Raw genomic sequence first — 23,452 nt, forward strand, 5'->3', positions numbered from 1 at the left:
ATTGGCAATGCCTTCCCCTAACCAGATACTTTTTTTAGGTAGGTTTCTTTCAGACCAGATGAACTGGACTTTGTTGGAGACACGATTTCCCCAACCCCACCCTAGCCCCACTGAATCAGAAAGTCGCGGCTGGGCCTCAGCGGTCCTATCCAGCACTAGGTGATTCTGGTGCAGGCTCAAGGTAAGATGCCAGTGTCCTCAAGTTTCAACTATGGGCCTGGAAAACCCATAAACCAACACACAGGACTGCCATTTATGTCCCCAAATGTTGGTCATTTAAATGTATTCCTTGAGATCAATGCACAAGCCCCTTAAAGTGACCATATCTTATTTGAGGGAGGCATAGCCATAGACTCACCAGAGAGGTGCCCCAGGGGTCATCTGTCTCCATTAAACTTCTTTCATTGGTGAAAAGACAGAAGCCCAGAGAGGCCAGGGAACTTGTCCAAAGTCACAGCCACCCATCAGAGGGCGAGGTCTAGTCTCCAGATTTTTTTCAGGAAACTCAAGGTCTGTGCCACAAATATTGACATAATTGTACAAATAAATTCAGTTCCTCCAGCAAAAACCAGGGATTCAAAGAAATGGTCCATAGTGAAAAGAGTTCTATTATAAACAGTTTATTTTCTTATTTGGAAAGTAATGTGTGTTCTTTGTAGAAAATTTGGAATTAATAAAATGCATAAAGAAGATAAAAACCAACTATAATTATATTGAAATAAGTGCCTTAACATTGTAGGGTGTGCGCATGTATGTGTAAATAGGTGTATATATGGAGTACTCATGTAGAACATATATGTGTGTATAGAGAATGTATATTCAGAGAGAATTTATACATATGAATTATGTAATACATAGAATTTATTTATCTTTTTTTTCACCTAACATTTCTTCAGTACACAAAATCAGCATTCTAGTGGTTGGTTTGTATTTCATCAGAATTTATTTTTTAATTTCTTACTGTTTTATATTTGTTTTTTCAATGTTTTGCTCTTATAAATAGGAAAGATGGTACGATTTGAAGTTTCAATAAGATGCAAGACAGATGCATTATATAAGCAGGCCAGCATGGAGTAGCAAAGAAGGGACACTTGGCAGCCAAAAGAATGGACCCCTTAGGAGATACTAAAATGGGGAAGAGGAAACCCCTCCAAAAAACTGACCATTCACAATTTTCCTGGGCATATCCTGTGTACGAATGTGGCAACATAGGTTCATCCAGGGCCAACATGTTTCCCCAGTCCCCTCTGTCTTATAACCCTTAGAGAAAAAATATTCTTCCAGAATATATCAGTCAAGTGATAACAAACCTCTTCAGTGTTTTATTTAGGTTGGAATTGATAACTCAATCAAGACGTATCTTCAAAAGAATTCTTGAAAAATAATATACCCTTTTTCTAACTATTCTTAATCAATGCTATTGTTTTCTCTCATCTGAATAAAACCCCCCCTTTTTGTTTAACTCAGTGCAAAAAAAAAATTCTCAAATAATGATGGATAACCTTTTATATCATAAGAACATAAGAGTATATTGCTTCTAGTCTAAAATACTATGTTTAGGCTGCTCAGCTAAAGTGCTCTAGTTATAAAATATTTATAAAGTATTTTTTCTATGTTTTGCCCTTTCAACAGGTTAGCAATATAAGGGTCGTGTTTTGATTAGGAACTGCATTTGTATTTTACTAGTTCAACCAATTTTTCTAAGTAGATAACAATCATTTCCAATGGGCCCTTGCCCAACATTATAACACTCATTTTTAATTTCATCCAAATATTAGAAGTTTAACACTGGTTTGAAGTAATAATATTTTTAATTTAAATACTATTCTGATCTTCAAATGACTTCCATTTTTACATTGCCTTTTTAACTCTTTTCTTGTTTGCAGCATCTCTAAAAGATGAGTGTCCTTTATTTTTTAGGTTTTGAATGTCTGTTCAAAGAGAAGATTCACAAAGATTCAGTCATGCAGAGCTCCAGTGAGGTATCACAGTGCTACTTTTCTGAAAGGCCAGATATTCCAATTCCAAACTTGGGTTCTGGCAGAGGGACCAGTCTCCTGAGCAGCTGGTATTGATGCTGGTCCTATACCTCTGGTTGGGGGAGGGGTCCCACTGTCCCAGGGTGGAAGTCCACCAGTGAAGATGCCATTGATCCCTAAAAGAATTTCCAGAAAATTCTTTCCTGAGCTTTTCACTGAAATTATTCTCAGATACAAACTTTCTAAGGCAGTATTTCTGAAAGTATGTTCTGTGTTTCACTATTTCCTGGGGATAATAATTCTCAAATTAAAATAAAATAAAATGAGGTGGTTATATAACTCTTGAAAAGAGTTACAGTTAAGCAGTTTGACATGCTAAAGTACATGCTGAAGACAGAGCTAAGGGAAATGGTCTTTCCTATACTTATTTGACCACGAAACTCTTCTTTCAAGGAAAAACAATTAAATGAAGAATTTGAAGCCACTGAGGCAGCTTCCAAGAGAAAGTATCTCTTTATGCTCTGCCCCAGTCCCTGTTACCCCCACTCTCCACCACTTTTTACTGGCGATTCTCCAGGTTCCTTTACCCTTAGCTGTGTGTCCTTCCTGGCTTTACATCAGCAGGAGCTCACCCCATGTGTTAGAAAGCCTTGTCTTTGTGAATTAATTCTCCAATTCCTGCAAAAGAAGAGAGAGCTGCTTCTAACGTGCTCTCCTTGTATGTTCCCCCAGGTGTCTTTCCCATGAACACACATATCTTGAGTTGAAATCAGTGGAATCTTTTCCCCACATAATTTGATTGTCTCATCCATATTTATTTTCAAAGAGCGATGGCTTCTTCCAATAGAAGCTACAAAATGTGCTTTGTTTCCTGCCAGGAGAGTGTCAAGTTGAACAAAGAGCCAGCTTCTTGCCATGGCAGGGGTGGGGGTAGAACAAACACTTCATAGCCAGGCTTCTACCATCACCCCTTGCATCTCACATTTCCAATCTCTTTATCTCTGTCTATTGGCTTCCTGAAACCTAAGAGTGATCTGAAACCTCAACAGAATGGCTTTGTCCTTTCTCTGGATCAAGGGATCCAGAAATCCTAATGGAAATGAAAGAAAAGTAAATCTCCTACATGAACCATTCTTTTCAAATGTGCTCCCATTGCTCTTCCTTTGATCTTCCCTGGCTAGTTAGTAATCCTGCACCCAAGACAGCACCACCATCTGTCTGCAAGGTCCCTGAGCGCCAGCCCGGCATCACATTCCACAGGACTCCAGGGTGACCAACCACTAAAGGGTTTCCCAACACTCAGAACTTTTAATGCAAAAATCAGGAAAGTCATCGGCAAACTGGAATTGGTCCCTCTGTTCTCAAACACACCACCTTTGACAGAGTCTTCCCTAGGAAAAGCACAGTTAAGGTAGCAGAACTCCTTCCATGAAATTCCTTCTTGAAAGCTCTTGCTTCCAGGGAGCGAGTGACCAGCTGGAGCATGGCCAAGACCATGAGTCCTTTCTTCCTTTCCTCCTTCCCTTCAGCACCTCAAACATCACCCTGAAACCTCCTCTTTCCATCCCTAAGTCCTTCGAGTCTTGGTCACAGGAAGTCCCACCTTAGTTAATGTCCTCTATCATGTCATAAATATGTCATTTTAATTAGGAGAGTTAGTTAGAGACTATCTCCCTGGGGACCTGCACATAGTCAGTACAGTCAGATGTCCCTTGGGGTCAGCTGGCACTTTCATCTCCTTGCAGTAAAGCTGATGCTCTTTCTACCTAGTTGCTGTTTGTGACCAATGGGGCTCATGAACTCTCCAGTTCTGGTACAGTTCTTCCCAGAACTGTCTGGCTGACTCACAGCTTCCTGGATTCATCCTTCCTCATTTACACAGAGAGAAATACATGTCTATGTTCTATGGGTATACTGAATGGCGAACACTCAATGCATATGTGTGTCAGTTTCTCTCTATCCGTTTCTTTCTCTCTTACAGCAAGTCCCTAACGGAGAGACATATTACAGAAGCATGATTCCAATAGGTTAAGCCACAGCTCTTCAGTAAATGTGAAAGAGAATCTTAAAAGTTAATAGAAGCTGCAGTAGGGAAAATGGATCTGGGCTCAGATACTCAGGACTGCACCTCCTTCTTGGAGGTAAATGTAAGTTTTCTAATGTTCAAAGGGTCAATAATTAAGTTGTTATACTTGAGACAAGATTTTATCTATGTTCTCAGCTTACTAACACTTTGGTTACTTGGAACAATATCATTCCAGAAGCTTTAAAAACCTGAATCATTGCAGAAGGTACAGGAAAAAATGATTAAGTTTGTACTTTGGGGACATTACTCCACATCTCTTAAACACCACAGGTCCATGAGCAACAATGAGCAATTCTGAAATGAGTTTACTTTTGCAGAAAAAGAAGTTCATTTTGGTTTATCACAGGCTAAATTTGTCATGCTTTATCAGTATATAAAAAAATCTATGAATATATAAAAATAAATTTGGAGTTGAGACCTAAATATATTGCCAAGATGAGGTAATGTTTTATACTTTCTAATGTTCAACTAACCATTCATAAAATATATTTAAAACATTAAAAACTATTCCACACCACGTGATTCAGTGCCTATCTCACAAAGTCAGTGGGCTGTTTTATACCGTAGGTTTGCTCACTGGAAGCTTTTTAAAATAAATATGCCATTTACTGATTTGTACACCTAACATCTAAACAGTATGGTCTACATATATGGTAATACACTTTTTACTAAATAAATTTGGACTTTTCTATTACAAGTAACAAACAATCCTATTCAAACTGATTTGTACAATAAAGGAATTGTATTGTTTTATAAAACCTGAAAGTCTAAAGTAGAGAAGTTTCTAGAAGTTATCTGACTCAGTCCTCATTGAAGCCACCTAGGATCTAACATTGTTTTCATTGTCTGCTCTGCCTTTCAAGGTTTTGCTTTATTATAAGACTGGAGTCATTATCCCACAAAGGTTTGTTTTTTACCAAAAAGTGGATCACAGGAAGTCCTCAAGGCTTACTTCTTCATGTTCCTCTCTCGTGTCCAGCTCCTACATCTGTGCGCTTGGATCTCTGCCCCACCATGTAAACCAGGCACAAAACCATGACTATTCACTTGGCTTCAAAACAAACAAACAAAAATACCATTCTCCCCAAGCACTTAATGAACCTAGAAACAGATTTGCCATCAAAGGTGGGGTCATCTCAAGTCCTAACTGGTCAACACTTGGACGCTCTCCCCTCAGTCTTTCACACACATTCCAGCGATTTTCTTCCTTCTCAGGATCAGACTAGTCCTCACCAGCTCCCTGTAGAGCAGCGTTCTCTGGCATCTTCTCAGAAGCCAGGCACCAGCAGACACACTCCCCAGGGGTAATGACAGCCTTTTCCTTTCAAAGTGGTTGGCTCCATCTTAAGGCAGATATACCACACCAGTCAGATAGGGGAAGGGTCCCCACAGGGACTGAGACCTAGAGAGGGCCAGTGTCATCCCCCAACCCTCTACTGTGTGGCAGCAGGTGCTAGGTCCTTCCACCAGGTAGTGCTGCCCAGAGAGATGGTAAAGAACAAACTCTTATTGGCTATCTGGATGACTTTTTACAGTGTTCATCATTTAGTTGGCACCATTATCATATATATTCAAGTGTTATAAGGTAAATATATTTTATTATCTTTCTTTCAAATTAGATAAATTGAAAAACTGCATTAATGAATAGTTTTATTCTATGACCTAAACATCGTTTTATTCATTATTTATTACTTAAACATATGTCATAAGCAAGACAGAAGACAGAAAGTAATATTGAGACAAAGAATTGAACTCGGTTTCTATGACACCAAAGCAAGAACTGCCTCCTTCTGCAACTTTTGCCACAAGTTGGGAAATGCTTGTAGAAGAGAGAAGAGCTGAGTGGCTTCTGGGGCACAATGGGCGTGTGACGCTAGCAGCTCTGACGACATTTGTTTGACACCCTATTACCGGCAGGGCCACTTTTGCTTCTCTATCACTTTTAGCCCTTAAATAGCCCCACAGAATACATCATCTGAAATCCACATGTCATTACAGATGGGGGAGGAGCGCAGACTGGAGTGATAAAGCACAACGTCTTCATAGCAAATTCTAAAAACCCAGAGTTTAAATGAATTTATTGGGCAGTTTGCCTACAATAAAGTGCACCTTTAGTTCAATAGGGTTTGACTAATGCTATACACATCTACTTAATCATCACCACGGTCAAAATAGAGAACATTTCTATCACTCCAGAAAGTTCCCTGTGCACTTCCATGTAAATGCCCAGAGGAAGATACTTTCTAAGTCATAGAGCATTTATTTGAACATTTTTAAATTGAGGTAGCAAAGAAAAGAATCGGTTCACTTGCCAGGAACAACATTTAGACCTTCTATTCTTAAAAAATCAGATAACACTTCTCTAAGTACAGTTTTAGCACAGACTGGCTACTAATAAGAAGCTGATGCTGCAGATTCTGCAAACCTGGCTGCATCTGAAGTGTAACGTTCACCCAGAAATCTGAGTGGGAGAGGGGTGTTTAAACCTACTTGACATATTCTGAAATTATAAAGGTCTCCTACTAAGGCGACATGGTAGATGGTGAATGTGGATGAGGAGATTGGAGGAAGGAGGAAGCAAAAATGGACAGAAAAATACTATTCACTTAAAAATGTGATATCACATTTATGCATTTATGTAAAATTCTGTATGTATAAATTGAATTTAAAATGTAAAAATTAGTTACAGAGACACCACAATTCTCACAAAAATGTGTGTGAGTGTTCTAGTGAATCCCCTTCAAAAATTTCTTGTTTTAGTCTGGTTGGTGTGGTTCAGTGGTTAGAGTATCGGCCCACTCACCAAAGGGCCACGGGTTAGATTCCCAGTCAAGGGCACATACCGGGGTTGCAGGTTCTACCCTGGCCCGGTAAGGCGGGTGCCCAAGGCAACCAATTGCTACGTCTCTCTCACTTCACTCCGGTGTTTCCCTCTCTCTTCTCCTCCCTCCCTCTCCCTCTCTCTAAGAATCAGAGGGAAAAATATCCTCGGGTGAGGATTAACAACAACAACAACAAAAAACCCACAACATTTGTTGTTTTATGTCTCAGCAAGTCATTTTATCTCCCATCTTTAAAAGTAAAATCAAACTAAAATCTAAAGCAGATTATTAACTAATAGAAATTGAGTGTGAGATTTGGAGTGCAAAGTACTTTCTCAGCTGGAAGCTGAACATTCTACTTCGAAAGTGCCTGGCCGCCTGCTTCTCCAGGGGTTGGAAACAGATCGGACAGGAACGGGCCCTGCCACTACTTTCTAAGAGGTGCGGAGCTTCGGGCAGGTAAGGAACACAACCAAATTCCCGTCCTAAGCCCCCTCTGCATCTGCCAGGTGCAGTCTGCACCGCTTCCGGAATTAGCAGCCACTTGCAGCCTGTCCACTTCAAAGTGGCCTGCAGCCCGAAAACCCTTACGATTCCTAGTATAATTTCTTTACCATTAGAAAATGAAACTATGGCTGAAGTACAGTCAGAAACAGACATTGATAAGGAAATCTGGTTCAAAAAGTATAACGACACAACTTAAATTAGTAAATAATTATTCACTTTAAAATATAATAAGAGTTCATACTTAATAAAAATATTGTAGACTAGAAAGAAAAAAAAAATTTGTAATTATACCTCCCCTGAAACAATTAAAATTTTGATAAAATGCCTTTTGTAACATAAAATGCCTTTCTTAATATATTTAAAATTAAACTGTATGTTACATTTTGCACCCCAATTTTTCACTTAATATTGTAATATATACATTTTAAACATGACAAATAATTATTAATAAACATTAGTGTTTATGTTTGTCATAACTAAGTTATCCAAATAATACTCAGCATTTCCTTAGTGTTGAACAATGAAGATAAATAATCATTTTTTTGGTTATTTTAGCACTATGGTAAACATGTTTGTTTGTCTTCTTCTGTATATTGGGATATTTCCCTAGAATGTATTTGAACATGTGCAATTTCTGCATTTGGGAATAAAAATCATATGTCTCTTATGACATATTTTCAATTTGCTTTGCAAAAATATCATACTTTTTAAGGTAATTTGACAATATGTATCAAGATCCTCAAAAATAGCCTGGCCAGCATGGCTCAGTGGATTGAGCACTGTCCCATGCACCAAGAGGTCCCTGGTTCAACTCCCAGTTAGAGCATGTGTCCAGGTTATGGGCTCAGTCCCCAGTACAGGGTGTGCAGGAGGCAGGTGATCGATGTTTCTCCCTCATGGATGTCTCTCTCTCTCTTCCCTCTCCCTTCCTTTCCCTAAAAAATCAATAAAAACATATTTTAAAAAAGATCCTCACAAACATTCCTACTCTTTGATCCATTGTTTCCTTAGAAAACAGAGACATACAAAATTTTGTGTACACTAGTATATAAGATTTTGTGTACAATGTTATTATAGTATTATTTACATTACAAAAAAAATTAGCCACAATCTAAATGTCCAAAAATTAGAAAACAGTTAAATCATATTATGGTAGCCATAGAATGCATATTATACAACTATTAAACTCCTATTTTCAAAAATACATAATAACAGTTGAAATGTCAAATTATAGCATATCATTAAGTTTAAATAAAAAGGTCAGGATATGGAAATTAGATATATAGATATATAGATATAGATATAGATATAGATATGACCTCATATGTATATGTTCATAACAAAAAAGGCTAAAAACACACTGAAATATGTACAATGATTATTTCAATGATAATTTCAGAGGGAGTGATTTACAGTGTTCCTTCCTATATATTTTGTGATATATTTACATATTCAGGATATTATTCTTATATTTCTATATGTCACATTTATGCATTTATGTAAAATTATACATGTATGTATATACATGGAAATTGATATATTATTTTAAACATAAAAATAATTACAGAGACACCCCAATTCTTACAAAATAATTTTTCAGAGTATATTTTTGGTGTATTTTATTTAGGGTAGAGAAGTGTATATCAGTTTATATGAATAATTTTTCATGTTACAAAAATAAAATTACTGTGCTGAGTTCCTCTAACAAAGAGCCATGAAATGCTTCAGTGATAATGTGGTATCAGAGGCCCAAGTTTCTGATAGTTCAAATGGTTTATACAATGGCAATATTAGACACACACACAAAAAAATTTTTCAAAAGTTTTCCATAAGAACTAAAGATTTTAATCACAGTTTTACATTATTGATTTAGTGTCTTCAGGTTTAAAAAGAGTTCCTTCACAAGGAAGCAGAAACAGAATTCACAGGTTGGCCTATTTACAGTCCACCAGCCTCTTGTGGGGCTCTGTTCTAGCATACAACACAACCAGGGACTCAAGGACCCAGCCACTCAGCTCTTCATCACCTGCAGAGGAATTCTAAACTCCTTAGTTTGTCTGCAAAGAAGCAAGACAAGACCTTTGGGTTCTGGCCTCTACTCAACTGTACAGCCTCAGCTCTGATTATCAACCCTCTTGTTCCTGCCACTCTGCCCGACTTGCCATGGGGAAGGGCATTCACTAAGTGAAAAGGAGTTTCATCTACTCTATGGGGAGGTCATCCCTACAGTGCCACGGGCCTCCCCTCCGGCGTCACCCCTTTGAAAAAGAAGAAATCTTTTCCCTTTCCTCCCTCCCTGTAGGCTACTGTGTGCTCTCTGGAGGATCGCCACAGCATCTTTGCTTTCCTCTCTCATCGCACTTACCACTCTTCCTGAAAGTCTGTGTACTTATTCGAATTCCCCTGCAGAATGTCAGAGAAGGCACAGGTTTTTTCCTGTTGTGCTCATTGCTATTTGGTGTCGAGAAAAGCACTTAGAAGACACCCAACACATGTTTGAAAAAACTTATATGACTGACTGACAGAATAAGTGAGTGAATGAATGAGCGAAACCAGCAGAGACCTTGAGTATCTAAAACACAAGGCAAACAGAAGTAATGCCAAAAGAGGAAGGAGGCAGAAAAAGATGAAGGCACATAGTGATTTCAAAGATAAGCAGTTTGGAAGGGTGGAAAGAGCATAGACTTTAGTCAGATACACTACTGGATGACTTTGAGACAGTTCCTCAACTTGTACTGGAAAACGGGACACCATACTCATTCGGTGTTGTGAGAATTACCTGAGCCATAAATAGATAAAAACACAAACACTGGGCTTTACTGGTCATAGGCATTCAGTAAACGTTTGACTTTTTCCCCTAGCCCCTTGTGTTACACTTTGGTGTAGTTATTTCTATAACTATGAAAAGCTGATTACCAATTTCTAGGAAAAAATGTACTGGACAAAATTATTTTTACTTTCAATTTAAAAATGAGAAACCAGCCCTGGCTGGTTTGGCTCAATGGTTAGAGCATCTGCCCGAGGACCAATGAGTTGTGGGTTCGATTCTGGTCAAGGGCACATACCTTGGTTGCAGTTTGTCCCTGGACCTGGTCAGGTCGTGCAGGAGGCAACCAGTCAATGTGTCTGTCTTACATCAATCTTTCTCTTTCTCTCGCTATTTCTCTCTCCTTCTCTCTCCCTCCCACTCTGTCTGATGATAAACAAGAAAAATATCCTTGGGTGAGGATTTTTTTAAAAGATAAACCATGCTAGGAAAGCAAAGGGAAGATGCCCAAACTCTTACAAGGTCAGGCCCCATGACCATGAGGAGATGAGCCTGGTAGCACATACTGAAGTCATGGGCCCCAGAGAGAGTTATTCAGGGTATGTTTTGTACAGCACAGAATCTCACATATTTTAATGGTGGGATCTGTAGTTATTCTCAGGGCAAGAAAAACCTTTCTTGTGGATTTCATTACCCTTTCTATTAATGAGACAAACATACAATGTTAAATTCTATCCTAGAGCCATTTGGCTAAATGTGTGGATGTCTAGGGCCAAAAATACATTCACTGATTTGGGGATTACGATCTATGTGTATGCTTTTCAAACAGATATTTCTGTTTATCTTGAAGAACTTGTGCTTGTGTTAGGCTGGATGGCTGAGGACACTGGTCTTATTACACAACAAAAACAGACTCCCCAAGATCATCAAAGCAGCAAATGGGATCACTGGCCATGACCAGCCTGTGCCTGGTGAGCTGACACACTCGGGGATGACACATTGAGCCTTGTTAGAGCAGACTGCTGGATCCACAGGGCTCACGCAGGGCCTCCCTAGCAGAGCAAGAAACCAACCCATAGCTGAAGAGATTTTTGCAGGGAAATGAGGGAAATAAGTCATGGGACTAGAGCAGCTAAAATAAATATTCCCGCTGCCAGTAGCAAGAGATTCTGTAAACTAATTTAACAAGTGCAAGATTTTATTGTTGCCACAAAACCTCATGGCTCCCATATCTAGTGGCAACACAACATATCCACTCAAACTGGCATTGTCTTAGAAGTATTAGCTTATCTACCTTTGTACTGCATTATCAGTGAGGTGGGATTTTGTAAGGTTTCTTTAGTTGTATTTTGTTTTGGACTTTGCACATGTGAATATGTGTGACACACTGCATATAAAGGTAAATCCACTTTCCTATTGTGTATTTTATTTCATTGTAAATTATCAATGTTACTCTATTTTAATGCATCACCCTTCTTAGTTTGGTTAACCAGTGTATTTGGCTGATGTTAACCAAAGCCAGATAAAGGGTAGTGGGTGAAGGACGCAGGTAACACAGCTAAGGGAGGTGGGAATTCACCACAGCAGCATGGCTACAATTAGGTGTCTAGGGACAGGCTGTTTGTTCAGAGGTGGGAGACACAGAAGTGGTAACAGGGAACCTGAGAATGGAAACAAGAGTCTGGCTGTCAGGCGGAGGAGGAGGAGGAGCAGCCAGGTATAAACACAAGGTAGGGATGACAGCAAATCGCTGTTTGGCCCCTGAGGAGAGACTGCCTGGTAGGATGTGGCTTGGCCTGGGGGGAGGTGCAGATGGAAATCAGGACCTAAGGAAGTTGTTTTGAAAGGAGAAAGTTCCAGTGTAAGAAAATTCACATAGGCAGGGAATCTAAGACACTGAGAGATGGATGGATGGGTAGACAGACAGACAGGCAAATAGATGATTGTTTATAGGAATACAGTAGCAATTTTAGGAACAACAGAGCAGCCCCTGACCAAAATTGTGTTCACTGTGGGCCTTCAGTGATGCCACCTTTACAAATTATTTCCTTTGAGTTGTTCAGTATGTGTTCCTTGGATCGCTGGATCGAAATGAGCTTGTTTAGAAACTCGTGGGAGTGGGGCCTAGGAATCTACAATTTAAGAAGCTCTCCAGGTAAGTTTTATACATACTAATGTTTGAAATGCCTGGACTAAGGTATCAACCTTTGTCAGGTGTAAATTCCAGACTGACTTTATCAGATCCTTTCTGATTGACTACTGCCTAAAAGACAGGAAGAGAATACGACAATCAATATCTGGTGGTGGAGAAAGTGGCATTTCTCAGGGTCAGTAAGAGCCCCTGGAAGTGTCCTCAGGGTTGTCTTAGGGGTAAGAGAAAAGTGAAACCCTCATGAGTGTCACTCAGGAGTTAGGGACTAATATAGTTTTCAGGGTTCAAATAAAGTGTCCACTCCTTCACAATCTACACCACTTTCATCCACCTAACCCCAAACAGAAGTCTCCTGTACTTCTGAACTCCCCTGTAGAATTTTGTCCACATGTCTTTATGGACTTCATTTATTCATTCATTTAACAAATACTTACTGAGCACTTACCATGTGCCAGACACTGTCCTAGGCATTGGGGCAGAGCAGTGAACAAAAGAGACAAAAATGTCTGTCCTGCAGAGCTTAGGTTCTAGCAGGGGAAACATTTAGTGAGAAAAGTAAATGCCTATTAGAGAGATAAATGCAAAGGGGGAAATATCGCATGAAATAGTAATCAGAAATGTGTGTACATAAAAGGAAACTGTAATTTGAGATAGTTATGCAAGGCCTCTTTGAGAAAGTGATATTTAAGACCAGAAGGAAGCAAGGAAGGGAGCAGAGGGAATATCCAGGGAAAGTGCATTTAGGCAGAGGCAACAGTAAGATGAAAGGCCCTAGGCCGGGGCCTGCCAGCATGTTCCAAGTACCCAAGTGGCCTTTGCGGCTGGTGATGAGGTCAGATGCTTCTGCGCGGACCGCGTCAGCTGGGCTTCAGAAAGCTTTTGTAGATTTTAGAAAGCTTTCAGCCTTTACAAGATGGAAACTATTGAAGGATTTTGAGCTGACAAGTTTTATGGTCACTATTAACTTTGACAACATCACCGGCTACTTTGTTGAGCATAGCTGATGGGGGGAATGTTTGACAAAGGAAAGACTAGCTCGTGCACGCTACTGCAACAATCCCAGGGAGAATCATGGCAGCTTGGACCAGTGAGGCAGCAAAAAAGGTGGTGAAAGTTGATTCACTCTGGATATATTTTGAAGGTTGGCCAACAGGTAGCGTATGACAGAACAAGAGGAGTGACCACTGCAGAAATTTATGTGCCATAGTTCCTGATCTGATTCAGTATTCTGGTTGCCTAGGTACAGATGTAAACAAAAGTGCCTCCTTGACTGGAGAAGAACATCCAGATCAACCTAACGGCCACCTTTCTGGCTCAGCCAGTGACTAAGAAAGCAAAGTAAGAACTTTTAGCTATTCTTATTAAAAATAGAATATTTTGTTCAGTTTCTTTAAAGCTCAGCAGTGCTTCGAGAGTTCTACGGAATCCTGGAAAAGTTTTCATTTTTGCTCTACCCATATTTCCTGTTTTATTTTGTTTTCTGCTTTGACAAAGTAATTAATGACAACACAAGCAGAAAAGCAGAAGGGGCTCAATTTGTGAATATATTTATTGAACTGAATTTTAATATGTATGGCTAAAAATTAACAAAAATGTAATACAAAAGAAACTATGATAAAGTCAAGGTATAGACATTATCTCCAACATGAAAAAGAGAACAGCTATATGGAATGTTTCTTTTATTGGTACTTTTCATGTCTTGCCCATCAATGAAAAAGCACACTCAAAGAAGAAGTGTTTTTAGACTTTGCTTTGTAATTCTCATAACACCTGACCAACACATGCCACCTCTGAAGGAAAGAGCACTGGAAAGCTAGCACAATACCAAGCACTGGTATTTTCTATCTATTGGCTATACCACACACTAGCTGTGTGACTGTCAGCAATTAAGCCTATCATTCAAAGAAGTGGGGTTTGAATGAGCCACTAAGGTAAAGAGTTTAGCAGCAGGTAGGAAGGACTCAGTCAATAGCTATAATATAATTATTATCATTATCTATATTATCTTGAAGTCCATTACTTCTCTGCTCCTCAGATTCCTCACCTATAAAAATAATCATCTTAAACTCTTTCTGTAATAAAGAAGGATTTCAGTTACTTACCATAACTAATGCTACTCTTTTGATAAAGGTAATGATTTCTACCTTATAGGACTGTTGGAAGAATAAAATCACATCAAATATGTGAACACGTCTTATAGGCAATTAAACCATAAAGGACCACAATGTTTTCAAGTATTATTATGAAACAGGTGAAAACTGATGCACGTTAAAATTCCCATCATAAGTATCACGTTGTTTGTGAGAATGTGTATGTAATTACATTCTAGCTCATAGGAATAGGGATGAAATATTCTTAAATGTAATTAGCAAAGATATAAAATTTACTGTCTTAAATATATTTTAAAAATTTGTAGAAAAAAAGGAAACATATATGTCACAATATTAATGACTTTTAGTCTAGATAATAAATTTATAAGTGAAAAATATTTTTTCTGTACCTTTTATTTTTCTATATTTTTAAAATTTTTCTCTTTTATTGGGTTTAACATTTGTTACCTAAAAGGATGTGAGCTGTAGGTGTGTTAAGAGGATGCTACTTATGATTTCCCAAATAAGACTTAAAAATTAATAAAATAAAACATATATAGCCAATTGTTTCACTCAAAGAAATAAGAAGACAATAACCCAATAATTTAGTGTTCTTGGGAAAAATTTTTATCATTAATCTTTCAATCCACAAACACTTACAAAGAGCTACGAGGTGTCGAAAAGATAAGGCTGGGGAGTAGCCAGTCGCTGGGGACATGTCACAAACAGGCTCCCCCAGGCCAGGGGCAGCAGTGGAGAGCTAAGAACGAAGTAGCTGGCATTAGTTGGTGAGGCGCTCAGGGCCCAGCACTGTTCCAGCAAAAAACTGCGGTGGAAACATGAACAAGAGCAGGCCCGTCTCAGCCTCGAAGGAGTTGGAGAGGTTTTCACAACGTGGACCTGGGCACCCAGTGGATCATTTTATTCCTTCTTTAGGGGAAGACCAGGCTTCAGAGCAGCAGACCCACTGCAGACCCCACTCAGCAATGGGGAGAGAGGGTCTAAAGCACCGACATGGCAGCTCTGGCCTGTTCTGGTTGCCCCACCAACTGGGCCAGGTCAGGAGAGCCTGTCTATTGTCAGGTGTCCTTTATTAGCTTCCTTGGTGATTGATTTTTATTTATTTATTTTTTTAGTTTCACTGGAGGAGATAGATTTCCAATTAAGTTTTTAGGCCTTATATTAAGAAGTAATTCCTTAAGTATTTGCCTAAGGAATGATTTCTATATGTGGGTCTTAACATATTCTGCTCGCCATTAAAGTATACAATAACATAACAAAACAAAAAAATCTTAGGAACATATTTTATTCAAGTTTTAAAATGAGGTGGATCCAGCTCAGTGACAGGCTATTAAAATAAACATAAAAATGTGTCCTGTTTTTAAACTTGAAAAATAAAAAAACATTAGAGTTGGAAACAGTTTCAGCATATGCAAAAACAGTGAGTACATTTTGATCTTCTCTCTTCCTAGAAATGCTTCAAAATTAAGAACTTTGAAGCAACTAGAACTTTCTAGTGGTACCATTTTATTGAATTATTTAAGGATTCATATGGCCAGCTATGATTAATACTAGTAAGTTATGTGCATAACTGTGCTCTGACTTTTCTCATTGGCTATAATAATCTGGCATCCAGTTTATTATGAAATTACCTGGATAAACTGGTTTTCTAGTTTTTGTTTTTTTAATTAGCTGATTTCCCTTGGAATTCAGCATGTAAGAAATAATTCACTCTGTGAGAAGTTCTTTAGTAACTCAGCCAATAATCATTAGATATTTCATTTTTAAATTATCTAAGAATAATCTATGGCTTTGACCTTTCCAAAAAGTTTTTCCTGTGACACCAAATCTGTGAAATGCAGCTCCCTAGTATCTTCCCAGAAATTGAATTTGGTTTTAGTCTTTAGCAATACAGAAGGGGCTTGTATAAAATTAACTGGACCGATGGTCTATGATCTACAGTTTATATTTTCTTTAAATTTTTTAAATTTATGTAAGAATAAGATTGATAAGATTTCCCTGTAAAGTACCTAATGATACATTTTAAACCAATGATTTTTGTTTTAGGTAAGATCATCTCCAGCCAAAATGTCAACCAAGAATTCTACAGATCTAGTTGAATATGTTGACAAGTAAGTCTGTAACTTACTGGTTTTAACCATTTACTGTATTTAATGATTCAATTGGAGATGAAAGGAGCTGAAAGAAGTCTTTGAGTTCATCCAAACTAGCCCTTTGCTCTTGAAAGAGACTGCATTCAACCCCCTCAGAAAGGCAAGCCTCTCTATCCTATTCCTTTCTAATTGACAAAGCAAGCTGGTTTCACTGTTTCCTCTTTAATAACCTCCATAGGTTCCCATATATTTACAAACAAAATAGTACAAGATAGGCAATGAGTGACATACAAGATCTGATATAGTTAACTGTGGTTTTCAAAAGAAATCTTTTAACATTTCATGTTAAAAAGTCAGAAAGTTTTTAAATATATTAACTTAATCATCAGAAAATTTTGATTCAGCTGTTTATAGTTTATAGTGTCACACCTGGTGCTCATCCGGGGAGGGTCTATACAAGAGGGACAACTCTTGGGACTTGGAAACATCTTATTGATACATGTGCAATGTCCAAGAGATCCCAGAATTCCATTTTGAAAGGTGAGATCACAGAGCCATTGCATATCAGTTTTGTTGTTTTCTATTCCATTTGCCAGAGGAAAATTTAGTCTTATACAACAATTAGTGTTTTCAGAGCACTTGGGATTTAGTATTAGACTTTTTACAATTTTCTGTGTGACCTCAGTCCACAACACCTCTGGGCTTGGGTTTTTACATTTGCCAAATGAAGTTAGACTAACTCTCTAGAACCCACTGTGGCTTTAAAATAACCCCGATTCCAAAATATACATCATGACAACAGATGGAAAGATGACCAAACAAATGAAATGAGTCAATGTGAAGAGAAAACTCTACATACTGAATTTTTATTTAAAAATTATCTTTACTAATAAAAATGATACAATTTTCAAATTCACTACTTTTTATTATAATATATTCACAATTAAAATATTTCCTGTTCCTTATCCAACTGAATTTAATACTTCTACATAGTTCAACCACAGTATTCTGGCCTCTCTTTTGATGCTAACCATAACTTATATTTGCTTATGTGACAATGGGACTATAATTTAGAGGCAATAAAACCAAACAAAACAAATTATTTTTTGCAATTTAAATATATGATATTTGAATAGCTACCATTTTTCTGAGTTAAGGAAAATGAATGTGGTATACACAAAAATAATTCTCATTAAGGATATATTAGGTAACCTTGCCATCCAAGGAGAAAGGAAGACCTGTTTCCACCTGGCTTTTCACAGGACCAGCAGAAAATAGAAATCATTCTTCTGAAATGTGACTTGTGATTCCATAAAAATCCTAGAAGAAAATGCAGGCAACAAAATTTCAGACATCATAAGCAGCAGAATTTTCACTGATACATCACCTAAGGCAACAGAAACAAAGGAGAAAATGAACACATGGGACTCCATTAAACTCAAAAGCTTCTGCACAGCAAAAAAAAACAACCATCAAAATGGAAAGGGAACCCAATATAGGAGAGCATAATTACCAATGATACATCAGATAAAGGGTTAATTTTCAAAATATATAGATTACTCATACAACTTAACAAAAGGAAGGCAAAGAACCCAATTAAAAAATGGGCAGAGGACCTAAAGAGACACCTCTCCAAACAGGACATACAAATGGCCAGGAGACATATGCAAAAATGCTCAACATCACTAATCATCAGAGAGATGCAAATTAAAACAATAATGAGGTATCATTTTACACCTGTCAGAGTGGCTGCCATCAGCAAATCATCAAACAACAAGTGCTGACAAGGGTGTGGAGAAAAGGGGACCCTAGAACACTGCTGGTGGGAATGCAGACTGGTGCAGCCACTATGGAAAACACTATGGTGTTACCTCAAAAATCGAACTGCCATTTGACCCAGTGACCTCACTTCTAGGAATATACCCTAAGAAGCCTGAAACACCAATCAGAAAGAATATATGTACTCCTATGTTTATAGCAGCACTATTTACAATAGCTAAGATCTAGAAACAACCCAAGTGCACATCAGTAGACGAGTGGATAAAAAAGCTGTGGTACATATACACAATGGAGTACTATACAGCTATAAGAAAGAAATATCTCTTATCCTTTTAGACGACATAGAGGGACCTGGAAAGTATTATCCTAAGTGAAACAAGCCAAGCAGAGAAAGACAAATATCACATGATCTCACTTATTTCTGGAACATAATGAACTAAAAAAACTGATGAACAAAATAGACCCAGAGACATAGAAATAGGGTACAGAGTGACATTCTTAAGAAGGGGTGGGGGGGATAAATGACAGAACTTATATGCATGTATCCATAACCGATGGACATAGACAACAAAACTGGGGACGAGGTGGGTGGGGATAGGGAGGGGGGAGTGAGTCAATGTGGGGACCAAGGAGAAACATCTGTAACAAAAATAAATTAATAATAATAATAAAAAAAGAAATCATTATTCTGATCCACCAAATTCTAATATGAATCTAAGTGGACTTCTTTATCCCAGGCTGGTCACCTACATCCCAGGAGACGAGAGAACAAATATCTGAAAGATGTCAATAGACTTAAAAAGAAATCCAAGGACATTTCTGCCATTTCTTGGATTCCAGAGAAATTAAACTCAAGAGAAAGTGGAATAAATATTCTATAATTCAAATCAAAAGCATGATGAAGATTATCTGACCCAACATTTATGTCTACCTTGATCTGTCCCACATCTCATCTCTTGCTGCCTAAGCCATATATCTAGAATTTTCTGTGTAGCAACCGAAATGGTTAGTTTTCTTTTGGTCTTGCCCCTCTAATCTCCCAGAACAGGCTGCAAGCTCCGTAAAGTCTATGACTTCATGTTTTTGATACCACTAGTATCACATAGGGTACAATGAATATAGGTTCCCAAGGAACTGTAGCTGTCAGATTTACTGGAGAGTGATGGTGGGGCAATTGCATCTTTAGGGCTCTGCTTAGAGTAGTAGGCTGCTGGGAGCTGATTAACTGAAAAAGCAAAATGGCATCTGGGCATTTCAAACATCAGTAATATATTTTGAATTGAGTTGTTGAATCCAATTAAATAAACATAAAAACAATCATATTTAAAATAATTTCATCTTTCAATTCATAGTTGTCACTGAGTGGTAACAAATTTATTGATATGCAAACAGAGTACTTACACAAGTAAAAGTCATTTTTGACTCATTAAACTGTCTGAATGTATACAGGGGTGGGCAAAAGTAGGTTTAGTTGTTCATATGGGAAATAATACAATAATAAATAATTAATAGTGCAAGAATAAACTGTTCTCTTCATACTCACAACTGTAAACCTACTTTTGCCCAGCCCTGTATTACATATTCTCCTAGGTTCTGCCTTATAGATCTATATGAATATAGCTAATATTAACACAAATAACAACTGGAAAAAACAACAACTAAAATCCAGCAACAAAGGGGGTAATGCCTACCCTATCTTATCCTAGGTTTAGCTAGAGATATGCACATTTAAAAGATAGGCAGACCAAGGGCCCTAATCAGCCTCTGGAAGTTGGAGCAACACCATACATTATTAGTGCTTGTTAAATGCTAGTTCATATTAATAATCCATGGGGCAGGGGAGGCAGGATGCTTGCAATCACTTATAAAAACAATTATGGTGACACTATATTAAAAGCAGTAAGGAATCTGGTTGCCACATGTTCATTCACAATGAGCAGACATCCACTGATTGTACGTCAGAGTGTCCAGTGCTCAGTTAAGCTTAACCGAGCAGAAAGCACCGAAGGTTTTTTTCTCTTTCTTCTTTCCCTTCTGCCGGTGAAAGGAACACCATGGAGACCAGGCACCCCAGGTCTGCTCTTGAATCTGCCTCTAATAAGCCATGTGACCTTGAGAAAAAGAAAAGGCCATCTCTTCTCTGTACAATCTCTGCCTCCTCTATAAAGTGGAGGGAGGTTTGAAGTGGTGGGTGATGAGCAGCCCAAGCTCCAAGGCCTGTCTTCTTCAAGATAAGACCCAGATTTTATTTCTAAGATGTGGATTAGAGGTATACTTCTACTTTCTATTTCTCAACTCCGCCCACAATTTCTCATAAATATTCTTTTACGTAAAGTAAGTAGCTAAGATTCAAGAACATACATTATTTGCCCTTGGGATTTAATTTTGTGAATGGGAAACAAATTCCACCCATATATTACTTTTCGTTTTCTTCAATTGACACTCCTTAAAAAAGTTTCTTATCTCCGAGTCCAATACTTTATAAGGTCTCTTCCATCCCTTAGATTCTTTGGTCTTCAAAAATTGATTACTATTCATTCACTTAACAAATACTTATCGAGTACTACATGTCAGGCACTATGCTAGGTACTTAGAGAGCCATCAATGAGCAAAACAGACAAAGATCCCTGCCCTCATGGAGCGTCTATTCAAGCAGGAGGAAGGGACACACATTGTTAGAAAGTCTGACAAGAGTAGGCCTCATTGAGAAGTTGGCATTTCAGTGAAGACCAGATGAGGGAATTGGCCATGTGGACATCTCGAGGAAGAGCAAAGTTTCTAAGGCAGGAATATTCCTGTGGTGTGGCCTAAACAGCAAGGGCGTGAAGATGTCTGGAATTAAAAGTAGAGAAATATAACCCAGCTGGTGTGGTTCAGTGGTTGAGCGTCAACCCAAGCACCAGGAGGTCACCAGTTGGATTCCCGGTCAGGGCACATGCCCAGGTTGTGGGCCAAATTTCCGGGGGGGGGGGGGGGGGGCACATGCAGGAGGAAGCCAATCGATGATCCCTCTCATTGAAGTTTCCAGCTCTCCCTTCCTCTATAAGAGCAATAAGGAAAAATTTTTTTTAAAAAGGAGAGAAATATGAACTAGAACTATAATGCCATCTTGATGAGAGAAATGAAATTGCGTTGTACTGAGGAGTTGTCTGGGCTGGGCTAAAGCCAATATATACCTTGGGTATTCTCTCAGCTGCATCTCAGAGGCACTGCCATTGGCCACACACTGCAGTCCTTTATTCTTCTCTCTCAGTGGTACATTTTGGGAAGATGAGGGTCTAACTGACATCCAAAGAATAGTATCTAAAATTTGGATATATAAAACTATCAGTAAGTCAAAAGGGGAAAATAATCTATGATTAATGATTTTCCCTTGTCATAGAATATGGCATTCAGGGTCTGAAAAGTATTCATTGTCAAGGTTTTTTCTCTTAGTACCATGGCAGATGTGTTATTATATCGTGATGTATTGCTTTTGTTTCTATATGATGAAGATGGATATTTCACATTACAGTACACAAGAAAGGAAGACAAAACACTGTTTTTGAGCTTTCTGTGGGATAAGTCTTGTTAGGCTGGGGCTCTTTCAGGTTTTGTTTTGCAATTTCATATCCATCCTTGAGGGCAACTAGCTCCCAGATGAGAAATCTCAAAATAGTCTGCACTGCTTATGAAGAGAGGGATACATGGGGCCTCAGGGTTGTCAGGTTTTATTACCTGGTGGACCCTCTCCTGCTCTGAACAGTTCATGGCCCCAATGACCACATTTATTGTTACAGCTTCCAGCTTTTACTCGGTGTTAATCATATTTAATCCCCACAATAACCCTAAGAGGTGAATAATATCACTGTTTTAAAGATGAAAACAAGACACTGAGGTTCAGAGGAGTCGAATATTTGCCCAAGGCCACACAATAGTATGATAGAACCAAGATGATAACCCAGAAATTTATGTCTATGTTACTTCAAGGCCTATTTTCTTAATCATTCCTCTAGCCACACTCCCTACAAGCCACACACACACACACACACACACCCACCCTGGGACATGTCACCTCCAGCCCCTCCCTTGCAGCAGAGATGTGACACAACCACAGATTTCTAATCTTCCTCCATGGGTGCCCCTGCAGGGTATAGGCAGCCTGGAACCAGAGCACTTTAGCTGCATCGCAGAGGCACTGCCATTGGCCACACACTGCAGTCCTTTATTCTTCTCTCTCTAGCATCTCACTGCTCCTGCCTGTGGTGGGTAAGACTCTGGCTGGGGGTGAGCACCGCTGCAGGAATTGGCCATTACCCACAGCACCTTCCGCCAAATCAGTCAGGGCAGAGTCTGCCGAGGTGCAGCTCGGTTCCTCCCACCCAGGAGGCCCTCTGGACTCTGGTCGCACCTAAGAGCTTCTGTTCAAGTGTGAGAACTCTGCTGTGGTCAGGCTGAGACCAGTCTCAGTTCTCTAGAGCAGAGAGGGAGCCCCTCCAAACTCTGGCCTCAGAGAGGACCCTTAGGACTCCAAGGGGAGATGTGAGCCAAGCAGAGGAAAAGTAACTGGGGTGAAAATTATACAGTGTTGGGAGCAAGTTATATATTAAAATCAGAGAAGTAAGGGCATCTTACATCTGAGAAGAATGCAAATGTAAAAGGAAGAGCTACTCATTGATCTAAACAGAGGTGCTGTGATGCAGAAGAAAGAGTCAAAGAGGCAGCTTAACACGTTTCCAGTTGAGTTACTGATCATTTCTAAGTCCCCATTTTCACTTAAATTGAAAAGCTTTCACTTATGCCACAGAGTAGTTGTGGGAATAAAATGAAATAATTGTTTATGAAAGTGATATGTTGACTATAAGTACTATATAGAAAAAAAGAGAGTGTAGTAATAAATTCCGTGTACTTCCAGAATTCCCTTAAATCATGTACCATCTGTATTCGTTTCCTAGGGCTGCTCAAACACAATACCACACACCAGGTGGCTTCAAACAACACAATGTATTGTCTCACAATTCTAGAGGTTAGAAGCCCAAAATCACGTTGTCAACAGGGTTTGTTCCTTCTGAGGGATCTGAGGGGGAGTCTCTTCCATGCCTCTGTCCTAGCTTCTGGTGGCAGCCGGCAATCCCTGGCATTCCTTGACTTGCAGATGCATCACTCCACTCTCTATT

This window comes from Molossus molossus, unplaced genomic scaffold, assembly GCF_014108415.1.
Source record: "Molossus molossus isolate mMolMol1 unplaced genomic scaffold, mMolMol1.p scaffold_m16_p_3, whole genome shotgun sequence".
Taxonomy (NCBI): domain Eukaryota; kingdom Metazoa; phylum Chordata; class Mammalia; order Chiroptera; family Molossidae; genus Molossus; species Molossus molossus.